This window comes from Gopherus flavomarginatus, chromosome 1, assembly GCF_025201925.1.
Source record: "Gopherus flavomarginatus isolate rGopFla2 chromosome 1, rGopFla2.mat.asm, whole genome shotgun sequence".
Taxonomy (NCBI): domain Eukaryota; kingdom Metazoa; phylum Chordata; order Testudines; family Testudinidae; genus Gopherus; species Gopherus flavomarginatus.
In genome coordinates, this window is record NC_066617.1 from 72,223,450 (window position 1) to 72,239,637 (window position 16,188).

General features: G+C 39.5%; 1 protein-coding gene across 1 annotated transcript in view; it reads left to right on the forward strand.

Annotated features, from left to right (window-relative positions):
- The window catches only part of TRHDE (thyrotropin releasing hormone degrading enzyme), a 336,033-nt gene that overhangs the window by 304,954 nt on the left and 14,891 nt on the right, over positions 1-16,188 (forward strand). The window lies entirely within an intron of this gene.

A 16,188-nucleotide genomic window follows, 5' to 3' on the forward strand; every position in this document is an offset into this window, starting at 1 on the left:
AGGGTGCCGATAGATGCCAAGTGGGATTCTCAAAAGCAGTTTTGAAAATGCCATTAGATGCCCACATACATTTGAAAACCTGCCTCTAGGGAAAATGTCTACTACGTGGCAAGCAGAATCCTGCAATAGTGAATCTCAAAACTCGGATCTGCAGCTCCTGGTGCTAAAAATGTCTGTGTAAACATTGGGGTTGGGCTTTGAATCCTAGGGAGGGGAATGAGTTTCTGAGCCCTAAAACCAACACAGCTATTTTTAGTGCTGTAGCATGAGCCCAAGTTTGTAGCACCAGGTTCTGAAACTTTCTGCCACTGGTTTCTGCACGCCATATAGACATACCCTTACCCTTGAAAATGGGATTTAGGGCTAGATTCACCCTAGGGAGTTAGGCACTGCAATGTTCCATGTTGTAACTTTTAAGGACCCTGCCGCCTAGTGGAATTTACAACCCAAAGTGAGGCATCCATGCTTCTCAGGGTATGTCTACACTACGGGATTATGCCGATTTTACATAAATTGGTTTTGTAAAACAGATTGTATAAAGTCGAGTGCACGCGGTCGCACTAAGCACATTAATTCGGCGGTGTGAGTCCATGTACCGAGGCTAGCATCGATTTCCGGAGTGTTGCACTGTGGGTAGCTATCCCGTAGCTATCCCATAGTTCCCGCAGTCTCCCCCGCCCATTGGAATTCTGGGTTGAGATCCCAATGCATGATAGTGCAAAAACAGTGTCGCAGGTGATTCTGGGTAAATGTCGTCACTCATTCCTTCCTCCGTGAAAGAAATGGCAGACAATCATTTTGTGCCCTTTTTGCCTGGATTGCCCTGGCAGACGTCATAGCATGGCAACCATGGAGCCCGTTTTGCCTTTTGTCACTGTCACCGTATGTGTACTGAATGCCGCTGACAGAGGTGGTACTGCAGTGCTACACAGCAGCATTCATTTGCCATTGCAAGGTAGCAGAGATGGTTACCAGTTGTTCTGTACCGTCTGCTGTGCCATTGTAAATTGACGGTGAGATGACGGTTTTCAGTCGTTCTGGAGCATCTGCTGCTGTCATGGGTGCTCCTGGCTGGCCTTAGCTGAGGTCGGCCGGAGGCGCAAAGACAAAAATGGGAATGACTCCCCGAGTCAGTCCCTCCTTTATGGTTTATCTAAAAATAGAGTCAGTCCTGCCTAGAATATGGGGCAAGTGTACTAGAGAACCAGCGTATCAGAGAACCAGAGAGCACAGCCGCTCCATGTCAGATCCTGCAGAAATGATGAGCTGCATGCCATTCATGGAGGGTGCCCCTGCAGCAACCCCACCCGTTGATTCCCTTCTCCCCTAACCTTTCTGGGCTACTGTGGCAGTATCCCCCATTTGTGTGATGAATAAAGAATGCAGGAATAAGAAACAGTGACTTGTTAGTGAGATAAAATGAGGGGGAGGCAGCCTCCAGCTGCTATGATAGTCCAGGCAGGACATTAAACGGTGCAGGGGAGAGGAGCCCAGCATCCCACTTCTATAATAGTCCAGGCAGTACAGAATCTTTTCTTTAGACATGAAAGTGGGGGGGCTGATGGAACTCAGCCCCAGTTGCTATGATGAGAACTGTTACCAGCCGTTCTGTACCATCTACCGGAATGACCGGGAGTCATTCCTATTTTTACCCAGGTGCCCCCAGCCGACCTCACCTGAGGCTAGCCAGGAGCACTCACGGGCTGGTGCTGATGATGGATAGCAGTCCTATTGTACCGTCTGCGGGAGGGGAGGGGAGAGGATGCTGCGATTCATTGCCACAGCACTGCGTCTACCAGCAGCATGCAGTAGACATAGGGTGACATATAAAAAAGTCAAGAAACAATTTTTTTTCCCTTTTCTTTCACGGGTGGGAGGGGGGGTAAATTGACGACATATACCCTGAAATACCCCGGACAATGTGTTTGACCCTACAGGCAATGGGAGCTCAGCCAAGAATGCAAATGCTTTTCGGAGACTGCGGGGGCTATGGGATAGCTGGAATCCTCAGTACCCCCTCCCTCCCTCCATGAGCGTCCATTTGATTCTTTGGCTTTCCGTTACGCTTGTCACGCAGCACTGTGCTGTGGCCTCTGTCTATCATAGCCTGGAGATTTTTAAAAATGCTTTGTCATTTCATCTTCTGTAACGGAACTGTGATAGAACAGATTTGTCTCCACATACAACGATCAGATCCAGTATCTCCCGCACGACCCATGCTGGAGCTCTTTTTGGATTTGGGACTGCATCACCACCCGTGCTGATCAGAGCTCCATGCTGGGCAAACAGGAAATGAAATTCAGAAGTTTGCGGGGCTTTTCCTGTTTACCTGGCCAGTGCATCTGAGTTCGGATTGCTGTCCAGAGCAGTCACAATGGTGCAGTGTGGGATACCACCCGGAGGCCAGTACCGTCGATTTGCTGCCACACTAACCCTAATCCGATATGGTAATACCGATTTCAGCGCTACTCCTCTCGTCGGGGAGGAGTACAGAAACCGGTTTAAAGAACCCTTTACATCGATATAAAGGGCCTCATTGTGTGGACGGGTGCAGCGTTAAATCGGTTTAACACTGCTAAAATTGGTTTAAACGCGTAGTGTAGACCAGGCCTCAGACACTGCATGAAGAGAGTTAGGCGCCTAAAAGAGAGATTAACAGAAGCCATCACTTGGAGCCAAGAGCTGCCTAAACCTCACACCTCAAAGGGGGTTAGGCATCTAACTCGAGGCTGAAGGGAGGTGCCTGGCTTTGCTCAGGGTTCTCAGGAATGAGACACCTAAGTCAAGTCAGTCCTTTCACATGGAGGTGCCCCCTTCCCCTTATAGCCAAGGCCACTTACCTGGAAGTTGGAGATCCAGGATCAAGTCCTTGCTCCAAATCAGTCAAGGTGTCTGCCACCTCCAAGGTGAGTGTCCTGACCACTGGGCTGTTTGGTATATGGGTTTACCAACACTACCTATAGTGTATGGATTGGATCCCACAGACGTGAGAGGCAGAAAGATGCCTAGTTTGTGAATCCTGGCAGGGCTTAAGCATGAACTAGTCTCTGAGCAGGTCAATGGCATCAGGACTTAGGCAGCTTTGTGCATGGCCGCTAGCAGAAAAATGGGCACCTAGGAAACTTTATCAATAGTAATGTAGGTGCTACAGACTTGGATGGCAGCTGAACGGTGGTTTTGTGAATTCCATTGGTGCCTAGATGTTGGATTTAGGCACTAAAGTGACAGGTATGCACCTACGTCCTACTTTGAATCTAGCCGTTAGTCTTCTAAGTCACTTGAATGTTTTTGAAAAAAGTACCCAAAGTGTATGAAAAATATGCCTCAAACTCGAAAAAGAAAGTGTTATTAAAGGATTTGTCAGATTAATTCTGTATAATGAATCCAGGCACGCACATTTTTAAGTGAATCCTTATTAGTATCAAAATTAGCAAACATCAACAGTGCTAGATACATAGCTTTTCAAAGAGGAAAATACAAAGAAAGAATCACAGGAAAGGACCTGCAAAAGTAATTTACTGAGATACTCATTTGCAACAGCAAAATTAGTTAATCACATTTAACATAATCTATTAAATTGCACAGCAGTAGATAATGCAATATATAAAAGCTGTCACCCTGCAAAGCCTCCCCCTCTCCCCCCTAAAGGACTAGAGAAGAAGGAGGCATCAGAAAAAAAGCTTATTGCTTTGCTAACAATAGCGAGAAAGGAAAGGAACACATTTAAGGAGCCTTCTGAAAATTAATCTTATCTTTTCCACAAGGCCATTCTTGGGAGCCCAAGATTGTGACTGCCGGAGCACAATGAATGTTATGATAAAGGTATAAGAGCAGGGCAGAGGACGAGAAATACTAGCCAGTTAAAGCAATACATTTCAGTAAAGAAACTGGACAATTTGGAAAAATAGCTTCCACAAGTAATGTAATTATGGAACAGGGATTGCCATCAGATGATAAACAAAGGTGCAACTTGCAAAGAAGACAGATTTCTTTTATTTATTTTGTAAGATTATAAGTTTAGATCTTTTTCCCGACCCCAGAAATTGCCAGTTGCTGTTCTCCAAACAGTCACCACATTTGAATGTGACTAAATCATTGACAGGCTGATATCATGTCTGCTCGTTTTGGAAAGGCATCACAAAGGTCACTTATTGTAGTTGAGAAACTTTCTGCCAATTTAGCAGCTTAGTAGTCATAAAATTAGCTTGTACTTCACAGTATCAATATTTATATAGATTCAGCAAGTCCATTTTTGCTCATATAGTAGTATGGCTATATAATGGTTCAGCTTTCTGCCATATCACCAAGATTCTGTTATTACCAATAATAATAATGATTCTATAATAAGAATTTAGTTAACATGGTGTGTGAGCCAGAACAGAAGCCAGAGCACACTCCCTTAACTGTGTTGGCTAATATGGGTATAATGGGCAAGAAAGTATAACTTGGAATACATAAAAGGAACAGATATGTAATTGGTGCCATTTTTATATTGTCATATTTGTGATCATAACTGTACTTCACTCAGTTTGATGCAATATTCTCATAACATCATGTCCTTAAAAGCTACCTTTTGTTTTGTACTGTCAGTTGCAACCATAGTATCTCTGTACCATTCTCTCTGCATTTATCTTCTCCCGCAAAAGGAGAGACTGCTGTCTCAATGGCAGCATTCCTTTCCTTTCTCCAGAGCATTTTGACAATTCTCCACAGTGCTAAGAAAACACCACTGGAGGTAGAGATATACATCATCTCTCCTTCCACCCAGTGTTAACAATAAATAGAGTTAATACAGCCAGAGGTTATATATATTGTACCTAGAGAATCATTTCCACAGAACAGAACAAAGTGGTCAAGCACCTGCTGGGAAATTCCAGGCAATACAGTTGCAGTGGAGTCACATTGCCAGGGAACCAGGGCAGAGCTACAGAGGGCTACGAACTGATCAAAGGAGGCAGAGGATCTCTGCATAGGTGCCCCACTTCCCCCAACAGATCTCCAATATCAGCAGCATTTCTGGGTTGGCCTCCCAGTTTGTCCGCTACAGGTTGGGGAATGCTGCCTCCAATAAGAGAACTCAAGGAAACCTTGAGGGGAAGCTTACAATGTTTTCTGTCTCTGTTGTGGTATTTCCACATATGAGTACAGTTGAGTTTGCTGAATACTATAGTAAAAAATAAAGGCAATGTTGCAATGCTTTGCCCTGAATGATCTATTCTGGAAGCTGGAGTGGCTAATCCAAAGAGCTGATTTACAAACAATGCAAATTGGGAAGTATTGAAAATTCTTTGGAATGTAAGAGTACAAAAGAATACCGAGGAGGTAGATTGACATCAATCAAATTAGATTCAATCCAAATATAACCTAATATTAAGTTAAACTTTTATGACTGTGTAAATTTACAGGCAGTGGAACAAGTGGCTGAGAAGCCTATGGAATCTCCATCCCTGGATATAGTCAAAGTTAGAGTGAACACACATCTAATTAGGAATGGTTTGGGAATGATAAAATAAATCTTGCTGTGATGCTTGATTGAATAGCTTTTTAAAGGTTTTTTCCATCCCAAATGTTTATGTATTTTACTTGTGTAGTTTAATTGTGGGCTAGGGAAGAGCAATAATCAACTACAGTAATGTATACCTGTCGAGGTTCCTTCCCCACTCTGAACTTTAGGGTACAGATGTGGGGACCTGCATGGACACTTCTAAGCTTAATTGCCAGCTTAGATCTGGTATCGCTGCCACCATCCCCCAAGCATTACTTTTTTCCCTGGGTAGTTTTGAGGGACTTCATCAATTCCCTGGTGAACACAGAGCCAAACTTGGATCTTAAAACAAGGAGAAATTAACCATCCCCCCTCCTTTCCCCCACCAATCCCTGGTGAGTCCAGATCCAATCCCCTTGGATCTAAAAACAAGGAAAAATCAATCAGGTATTAAGAAAAAGGCTTTTAATTAAAGAAAAGAAAGGTAAAAGAAAACCCTGTGGGAGAGATTAGCATACCAGCTACTCTCACAGACAACAGTTTCAAAACACAGAGGATGTTCCCCTGGGCACAAATTTATTTTCACAAAAAAATACCCTATTTGATTCTACCTCTAATTGCATAAAACAGGTTACAAAGAAAATAAACATAAACCTATTTATCCCTTTCTAAAACTTACTACTCTGATAAGAGGCTGGTTCCTTGATCTTTTCCACTCCAGCTGAAACTGAAACTCTAAACAAAGGAAAAACTTCCCTCCTTCCTTTTGAAACATCTTGTTCCCCCATTGGTTCCTCTGGTCAGGTGTTAGCTCGGCTAGGTGAACTTTTTAACCCTTTACAGGTAAAAGAGGCATTGACCCTTAACCATCTGTTTATGACAATACCTCTATACTGTTTGCATATTTCTGCAGGTTTCCTAGTAATATTGTTTAATATGGTAGGTCCAAAATTAATTACCGTATACTCTCCACTCCAGGAAATTGAAATAATTATAATAACCATATATTCACTATGCTTTGTTTTTTACCATGTAAATAAATTACCACTGCTGATCAAGATAACACAAGACCTAGGTTCATAACACAAGAACTAGAGGTCACCAAATTAAATTAATTGGCAGCAGGTTTAAAACAAACAAAAGGAAGTATTTTTTCACTCTGACTGTTTTCACAGTCAGTCTGTGGAACTCCTTATCAGAGAATGTTGTGAAGGCCGAGATTATAACAGGGTTCAAAAAAGAGCTAGATAAGTTCATGGAGGATAGCTCCATCAATGCTATTAGCCAGGATGGGCAGGGATGGTGTCCCTCGCCTCTGTTTGACAGAACAGAAACTGGGTGACAGGGGATGGATCACTTGATGATTAACTGTTCTGTTCATTCCCTCTGGAGCACCTGGTATTGGCTGCTGTCGGAAGATAGGATACTGGGCTAGATGGACCTTTGGTCTGACCCAGTATGGCTGGTCTTATGTTCTTAAGCTCAGTAGTGAATTGGCCAGTAGTACTTACATTTGTAGCTTGTAAGTTGAAAAGTTAAATATGTTTTGGAGTTAAAACTAAATGCAGAATTAAAGAAAATAATTATATCTCGCAGTGTTTTGATCTTCTCTGTTAATACCAGCAATATTGAATAACACCATTAGACTTCCAGGCATAACACTATTACTTTCACATCTTCTTTACAAAAAACACACACTAATCTACGTGAGATGAGTGCTTATGAGTTTTAAAAGGACATTCTCCACAAGTTTGTGAATTTCAGCTATTCCACAGGAAATTCCATTCTGTGACACTAATACACTACTGCAGGGGTAGGCAACCAATGGCACGTGTGCCAAAGGCGGCACAGAAGCTGATTTTCAGTGGCATTCACACTGCCCAGGTCCCGGCCACCAGTCCGGGGGTGTGGGGGGGGGCTTTGCATTTTAATTTAATTTTAAATGAAGCTTCTTAAACATTATTTACTTTACATACAAACATAGTTTAGTTATATAGACTTATGGAAAGAGACCGTCTAAAAACATTAAACTGTATTACTGGTACGTGTAACCTTAAATTAGAGTGAATAAACAAAGACTCGGCACACCATTTCTAAAAGGTCGCTGACCCCTGCACTACTGCATTGGTGCAACAATAGCTGATCTCATCTGCTGATACTTGTGTCCTAAAATAAATGATATGAGAAAGAGATTGCAACCATTTATGTGGCTAAAAAAATATGATAATTTAGAGTACAAAATATTTAATGACAGTGCAGTTCTCAGCCACTCTGCCAGGAAATAATGCCAGAGCATGACTCAAAGGACACATTTGGCCACAAAGGCATCGATCCAAATAGCCAGCCTTAAGTAACTGACTCCAAGGAGTGTCAACGGAGCTGTATATTGATTCTGTTCCAGGTCTGTACAGGAGTTTAATCCTAGCAAGATCTAACAAAATAAATTTTATATGAAGTTTTTCTTGAAAACCTGAGAACAAATTTTAATGTGAGATTCACTTTCCTTTTAATTATTAAATTAATACAGATCTGATATTTTTATATAACTGATGGGCTCCACTTCAGTTTACTTCAGGCCCCACAAATACTGCTGATGGTGCTTAGTATGGCAAACATGATTTTGCTGCAGTAAGATGAATACATTCTTCCATAAGTGAAGCCTCTATGAGGAATAAAGAACATTCTTTATACAATCATTGAAATTAGTGTTGTCGATTTAGGAATGGGGGTCATAGAATTCAAGATACAGGCAAATACTATGCAGCAGAAGCTACTGCTTGCTGAAAATTAAGATGTTTGCTGCTACCTTCATTTAACTGGGATGATCCCTGTGAAGCTCTTTCATGTGTGAAGAAATACATTACTCACACTCTGTAGTTATGAGAGCGTTGTGGTTCAGCCTAAAAAATTAGCGAAATTACCATACAAAGTCTGCCTAAGCTTGAGAATCAGCCTTTCTAACCTCTTTAACCTCCGTAGTGCATTGGTTTTGAAGGCAAAACACAATGTTAAGAGTATTAGCTTTTGCAGCGTTTCTGCTTTGGATGCGTTCTAACCTCTAATGCTCAGGAAGAAATGTGCAAAGGACAATAGTTTATAAACTCCTGAAGTGTGATGTCATAGTAAATGATGGCCTATCAGCATCTGTTGTGACACCCAAAGGCATGACTTAGTGAAGCCCACTGGAAAGGGCATTGGATATTCAGAGCCAGTCACCAAAGGATTCTCAGATTTTTCCTGCTTTTGAAATGTAGCCCATTCCTGTTCATCCGTTATCTGTGTTCAAATAGTTGTAGGACTAATTGCCTGACTTTTAGATTGAAAACCCAATGCATGAAAACAAAACAGTTAACACATGCATTTGTTTTATCTGATCCAGTATCAATTAGAGTAACATGCATTGGGTTTTCAATCTGCTGGCTCTCCCCATACAGAATAAAGATCAGAGATATTTAGAGTACCTGTGATTTGAGAACTGCCATGATTAACAGACTACCTACAATTACTATTACATATTGAATCACATCTTTAATACAGGTAGATTGTAGGCTATTTCACATTCTTGATTGATTCGGTGCTTACTGTTTTAATTTGTCTTTTACTATTTATATTATTATTTTTCTGTACTGAGTACTTTGATCATTCTCAACTACTTGAGATATTGGTCTGAAGCTATGTCCAGTGGCAGCAGCTGGTGGTGTCCAATATTTTTCATTATCCAATTTTCAAGGACTCAGACTGGGTAAGTTTAGGGCTGCATTCTGATAGTTAAAGAAGAAAGCTTGAAACCTCTTATAGATTTGGCATCTCTTGGCCTTGCATCTGTGAAACAGACTCTCTTTTGACTAAGATTTACCTCTAAGGTTAGCGAGATTATTTTGATCTGGTAACCTTTAATCAACTGGTTATTGACATGGGTGTCATCTTATAGTTTAGCTCAGCTGATATACAATATTCAGCTTTTTTAACACTTTGTTTTCTTTCTTCTGTTCTGAGTATACTTTTTGTAATTCTCATGGATCAGAAGGTGTGATCCAGCAAAGTAGATGTATTTACAATGATACAGTGAACTGATCCTGTCAAAATAGAGTATTGTCCCACATCTTTTCCATAACACAATGGTCACTGAACTTTTCAGAGGGCACTGTTCCAATTTCATGGGGAAGAATAAGTAGGGACTGCCAGGAGACCCTGCATGCACATCTGTTCTGGTTTTTAACCACAGGATTCCCGATAGATTTCATAGCCATAAAGGACATTTTATGGAAACAAATTAATCATAAGTATAATTTTGAAGAGTTCAGGAATGCCTGTGAGCCAACATACTTAAATACCTTACTCCAGGCTTCCCTTCCATGAAAACAAAATCTGTAAAAGCGGAAAAATTCTTTGCAGTCTCCACAAGTTCACATCATGGTGTTGACCCCAGAGGCTTCCCTGACAGGAGAAGGATTGCCACCTTGAATAAGTAGAAAGAGAATGTTCCAGAACCTTGCAAAACTGTACCCTGGCTTTCATATTCCTGTCTACCCCCAAGTCATATTTCCCACAAAAGTCATCTCAACATTTAGGTCCCTTCTGTGTCTACACAACAAACCACCTTTGCAGGGAACAGAAGGAAGTTAACGATGGTCTGACTGAAAACCCATAGAGTTCTGGCTTTGACTTATCATCAGTACAGAGGTGTTTTCATAGATCCCCTGCGAGAAGGTATGCCATGAAACAGCCATTCCCTTCCCTCTCAGGAGTTGCAGGTCATTAGCACCCATTTTTGCACACCTTGCCTCTCCTTTACACCACAGACTAAAGAGGAACATATGGGAGCTAGACATTGAAGCTAACACTTTAAAATATAGCATCCTGAGATCTAATGATCTTGTAAGAGATGTTTTTCAATGTATCCATTCAGCTTAGGGCTTGTCCAGTAGTTTCCACATTTGTTATTTCACAGGGTTCCCTGTAAAATACTCCTATATGCAATGTTAATTATGCTAATTTTCTCTACATCAGTCATAAGAAAGGTGCATGTACTGAAGTAAGAATGTCATCAGTCAGATAATTTGCACAAAGACAAGAGTACCCAAGAGCCCTAATTTGAGAATACTAGATTCTCATATTCAGTAAGAACAATCTGTATTTACTCTGCAAGAGACAATTGATTCACAGTAATCTGGCTGCCTAATTTGTTTCACCTCTTTACTGGATCAACCTTTAAGGACTCTGAAAATACCACCATAAAGATACATTGTACTGCAACAACAGTTGCAACATGTTTGTAGGCTCAGGTCCATGGTAGATAACAGAGATTTCTTAGTGTTAGTTGATATACATTCTAATGAAGTCTGGACCAAATGACAGATAATCAAATACATATACCAAAAGTAACAGTTTTCCTTCTTTTTCTTCTCTTTTTCTTCCCCTGTCTGCTGCTTTGAGATGTATTGTTTTGTCACTTCATTTCACATTTGTGCACTAAGGCCTTGATCTTGCAAACACTTATATCTGTGCTTAACTTTCATGAGGAGCATGAGTGTTTGTGGATGTGTGGCCTAAAAGGTTAGATTTATGTGAGGTATCTAGAAGACACGTTACTTCTGTACAAAGTTCTGATGTTCATCACTTAATTTTCAGAAGTCATTAGACTTATGGGAGCTGTGACATACAGAGAAAAGACTACTTTTTCATACATATATGTATATAGAAAGTAAAACACAACACAAACAACCCCAGATCCTTTCTTCTGTGTTATCAACTTCTGTAAATTTTAATGACTTTGAAAATTCATTGTTGCATCTATCTGTGTGGATACAGATGTAGAGAGACATAGTATTTTGCAGTGTTATTAGAGTACAGCCAGATGGTGGCAGCCAATGTTGCTGAAGTAATTTAACTAATTGATAGGTTTTAACAACTTTTGAGTGGAATCTTACAGTCAAGTCAATAAAACTGTTTAAAGAGGAAGAAAAGACTGCTGAGTGCATAAGATAATCGAGGAAATAGTGGATATGGTGTTGTGAAAGGGGATCTATGGAGTATGTCTAATAGAAGAAAGGACTGCATCTTGTTACAAGTAAATAGAAAATGTGTTGTTTATTGGGCACTTCCTCCAAGTAACAGCTTTGCTTCCTCAGTTTTCTAGGTGATCACAGAAAAATCTCCTGCCCCTTCTACTGATTTTAAATAAACAACATCTCAAACAAATTAATTTGAAAACTTTAAAACTTTGACAGATTTTGTTTGTTTGTTTGTTCAACAACCAAAATACCAACCACAATAAAGAAAAGCAATTTGAAAGGAAGGGCCATTTTTGGGGTAGAAAAATGCCAACGAAGGACAAAACAACAAAAATCTACAGCAGAGATGAGCTGCACAAGTTAATGTACAGCTTGCCATTCAGACATTAAAAAATGATGTTGCATAACTGGCACTGGGTGTAGCTAGAAAAAGTTATTGGAGAGAGGATAGATAATCTTGTGGTTAAGGCATTGGACTGAACCTCATGTGATCTGGGTTCAGTTCCTGATTCTGCCTTAGATATCCAGTGTAACCTTATGCAAGTCCTTTAATCGCTCTGTGCCTCAGTTTCCCATGTGTCAAATGGGGATAATCAGACTTCCCTTCTACCACCCTTTCAGAGAAATCCTGGCCCTACTAAAATCAGTAGGAGTTTTCCCACTGACCTCATTATGTCCAAAATTTCACCTTTTGTCTGTTGTGTCCATTCCAATTGTAAACACTTTGGAAGAAGGGACCTTCTCCTCCCATGTGTATGTATAATACCTAGCACAATGTTTCCCAGGTTTGAGTTAGGCTACGGTAATAAAAATAAGTAAAGAGGGGCAAAAACTGTGTTTATCTCAGAAAAGACACATAACGTACTGTTGCCAACGTGACATCGTTTGTTTTATGTTTTAGTATATGCAGTGCTAATACATTATTCCATGGGTGCCATTCTTGTAATATTATCTGAGTTTTGTAACCTAATAAACAATGCTATAAATATAAACATCAAGGAAAATAAGTTTCCATTAAAGGTAAACTGTAAAAAAATAAAGAATGGAGCTTCTGATTAATTTCCTTTGTCAAATATTAGCCTAAATGGTAATAAAATTTGTCACTTAATCAAAGAACTGACTAAACTGCATGCAGTTACATTTTAAGAAATTAGAACACAATTTGCCTAGAAGATAAATAATTATGGTCTGATTTTATAAAAGTATTTCCAATTGTTAGAACATTGTTTAAATAGGAGCAAGTACATACCAATTAATTTTAACTTAGAAGATTATTCTTAATTCATTGTAAAGCTTTACTAGTTAGGATTGTAAAAAAAAGATTTTCCTGTAAAGGCACAGCTGTATTTTAATTATTTTTTTCTAATTGTTTAATTTTTAACATATTTTCTAAATGTTTAAATTTTAAACATGAGCTTTGCTGGCCTCCTATCTTATCCTCACCATCATATCTGTTGAGCAAGACAAATAAGGGTAAATTCATCATATCAGCATTCAGAATTATGCTTTCAAAAATTAATTTTTATCATCCCTCTGAAGTATCCATTATATTATCACTTTAAAAATGACAGCAGCCTACATAGAGATTTAATACAACAGGAGAATATGTTCTTCAGTGTTACTAGCTCAATAATACTGAAACAATAGTTACTTTTACTTGTTCAATTCAATTAATCCAGTAGGCCAACATTCTGCATGCTGAACTGGTGCTATGGAACTGCAATGTTAAAAACACATTTTCCACAGAGCTGTACAACTACAAAATCTAGACCTAGAGATTTTCACATGTTTAGATAACGATGAAATACAGGCCCATAATAACTGGAGGGAAGAGGGAGCAAGAATCCTCAGAAATGGAGAAAATTCAATTAGAAAGTACTGTTGAGACAATAGTTAAAGAGAAATGACTTTGGGGATATTCACATTTTCATAAACAATTTTCATTTCCAGAGAAAGGAACCCCATGTCTATAATCCTGATTACAGGTCTCTCATAGGAGTAATTTGTAGATTTTCATAGCCATAGGTGTTATAGTTATTGAAGCTCAGGCTTTAAAAAAACAGTGTGTGGGGTTTTTTTTTTTAATTTCATTTTGTCTTAATGACTTAGCTTATACAAGGAGATCTAAAAACTTCCCTGGAGCTGTTGGCTGTATGGTATTGAATAGATCTGATGTGGTGCTGCAAATGTGCCTTTACAGATTTGGTGTCAACAGAATTTCATTTACAAAATACATGGTGGTGTTCAGGCTACTGACATATGATCAATGCCATCCAGGTCCAAATTCCCCTTCCTCCATACACAATACAAATGATCTTCCAGTTACTGCCTGTACTGATGCTCAGATCACTACTCTTGTCACATAAACAAAAAAAGATGAGGTAACCAGGAAAGTCTGAGTCTGATGAGCTGTGCTGTAACTTGTGAAAGATGTAAGCCTCAGAAGCGAGGAACTCTGTCCTCACTATCATTCTGAGGTCAGACATCCCCCTAGCTGCCACGGTGTTCATTCCAGCAGTGCTACTGATTGTATCCAAACACTGAGTGTTAATATCTCCAATGTGCAATGTGTGCCACTCTGATTAATGGTACAATCAATCTGCAAAGAATTACTTCTTTGTAGATACCTTTTAGTTCCTTGGTGCTTTTGTTGACAAGTTGTGTATTTTGTAGGAAGCCAAAGAAAACAGTTCTGTTGGGACAGTCCAATAAGAGCTACTCGCTCTTTTATACATGATACAGTCTCTGAGTCAAGACATAAAGTACTTCTGCCAGTACAGTGAAACCTGACTACGGTTGGTTAATTTTGTTACATTCACTGAGGATATCAGTTGTCGGCTCCAAATGTCATAATATCCTCATCCCATTTTCATTAAACATACATTATTCTCATTGTTGTCAATGTATTAAATCAAAAATTGATTAAAAATAATGCAGCATTGAAGTTAGACAGCATTTAAACACACATACAAATATAATCAGGGAATAAAAAATTAATACTCTCAGAGTAAACTGTCCTTATTGCATACAATGTGTCTATATGCCTATGTACGTATGTGTGCTAATGCATCTAATAATCAGAAATATCAATATAGTTTCAATATAATTAATTTGATTTAGAAAACATTGAGACAAATCCTCCACTAATGTAAATCAGCACGTTTTAGTATTCCCTGATTTCTTGCGTTTACATATGTAAACTTAATGTAGCATTAATAGAGTTTTTTGGATTTAATTTCCTTCTGTGGGTGCTTATTGAAAAAGAAAGGATAAAAGAGAGATATAAACTGCCTGCACCTGTTAGGGTTTGAAACATCCCAGTTTGGACAGCTCCCACTCAAATTCACTAGAACTTGTGCTTCTATCTCAGTTAAGTGCTTTTGAAAATCTCACCCTAAATTCACACCTCCCTGAGATGAACAGGGCTTGGAGAATGAAGTTTAAAACTCATTGAAGTGAATGGGCTGGTAGAAGTGATAAGTTCACACCTTTACTGCTACTATTTAAGAATCAGAATCATAGAAATGTAGAGCTGGAGGAGACCTTGAGAGGTCATCTAGTCCAGCCCTCCATATTGAGGCAGAGGCAAATATACCTAGACCATCCCTGGCAGGTGTGTGTCCAATCTGTTGTTAGAAACCTGCAATGACAGAGATTCCGTAACCTCCCGTGAAAGTCTATTCTACTGTTTAACTATCTTTACAGTTAGAAAGTTTGTCTGGAGACAGCTTCTGATAACATAGACCTTGTCTACACTAAGAATTCTAGACAGTTTTCCTACTCCTAGTTTAGCATTGATGCATCTCCACCGGTATTAGCAACGAAGGAATCACTTGTGTAGGCTGGGCACAGGCTGAGCTCCACCAATGTTAGGAGAGTTACAGAATGTTTAAAAAATAATGGGTGAAGGAAGGCAGCAACACCAGAAAGAGACTCCAAATTTGATTTTTTTTGGGGGGTGGAGGGTAGTTGTGCTGTGTCTGTTTCAGTTAGACAGATAGGACTTGCATGTGCTGTAAGTATAACCATGTGAGGTTGTCTCTCGTGGTTAGGGATGGCTGGGTTCTCACACAGTTGTTTGTTGGTAATGTGGATAAGACAACATGGCTCTGTAACCGTATAGGGGAACTATTATATGCTGAGACATAATTCTGCTGGGACCTCTCTTAACCCTTTAGAGTTACAATGCCTTTGCCTTGTCTCAGTGGCCAATATATGGTTTGGAGGCGTTTTTTTCCTACTTCTCGTGATATACCGATGAGCAGTAGAAGCATTAAAATGTTGAAAAGGCATATTATCTTCACTTTCCAATGATTGAAACATGACCAAAAGGATTTTGTTGAAATATTACAGTAAAACTCACCATTGAGTTGAGGCTAAGAATAAAAAGCTACAGCCCACAAAAAAAATTTCTGAAGGTTCTGAGTAGGTGGAAAAAATGGGCTTTTAATGAACGTGTCTCGATGTGACCTTCACTGTAACTTTTGCAGTGGTGTAAGTTATAATAAAATTTACAAAGAAAATTTCACTCAGTCTTTCAGTATCATGATACTGCAACTCAGATATTCGTTTGACAGTATCAATAATGACAATCTTTTTTCAAATTTCTAAATGGCTATTGCAGCGTGCTGCACCCAGACATTTTAGCCCTGCAATAGTAACTGGAAGCATTAGATTTTTGATAGATAT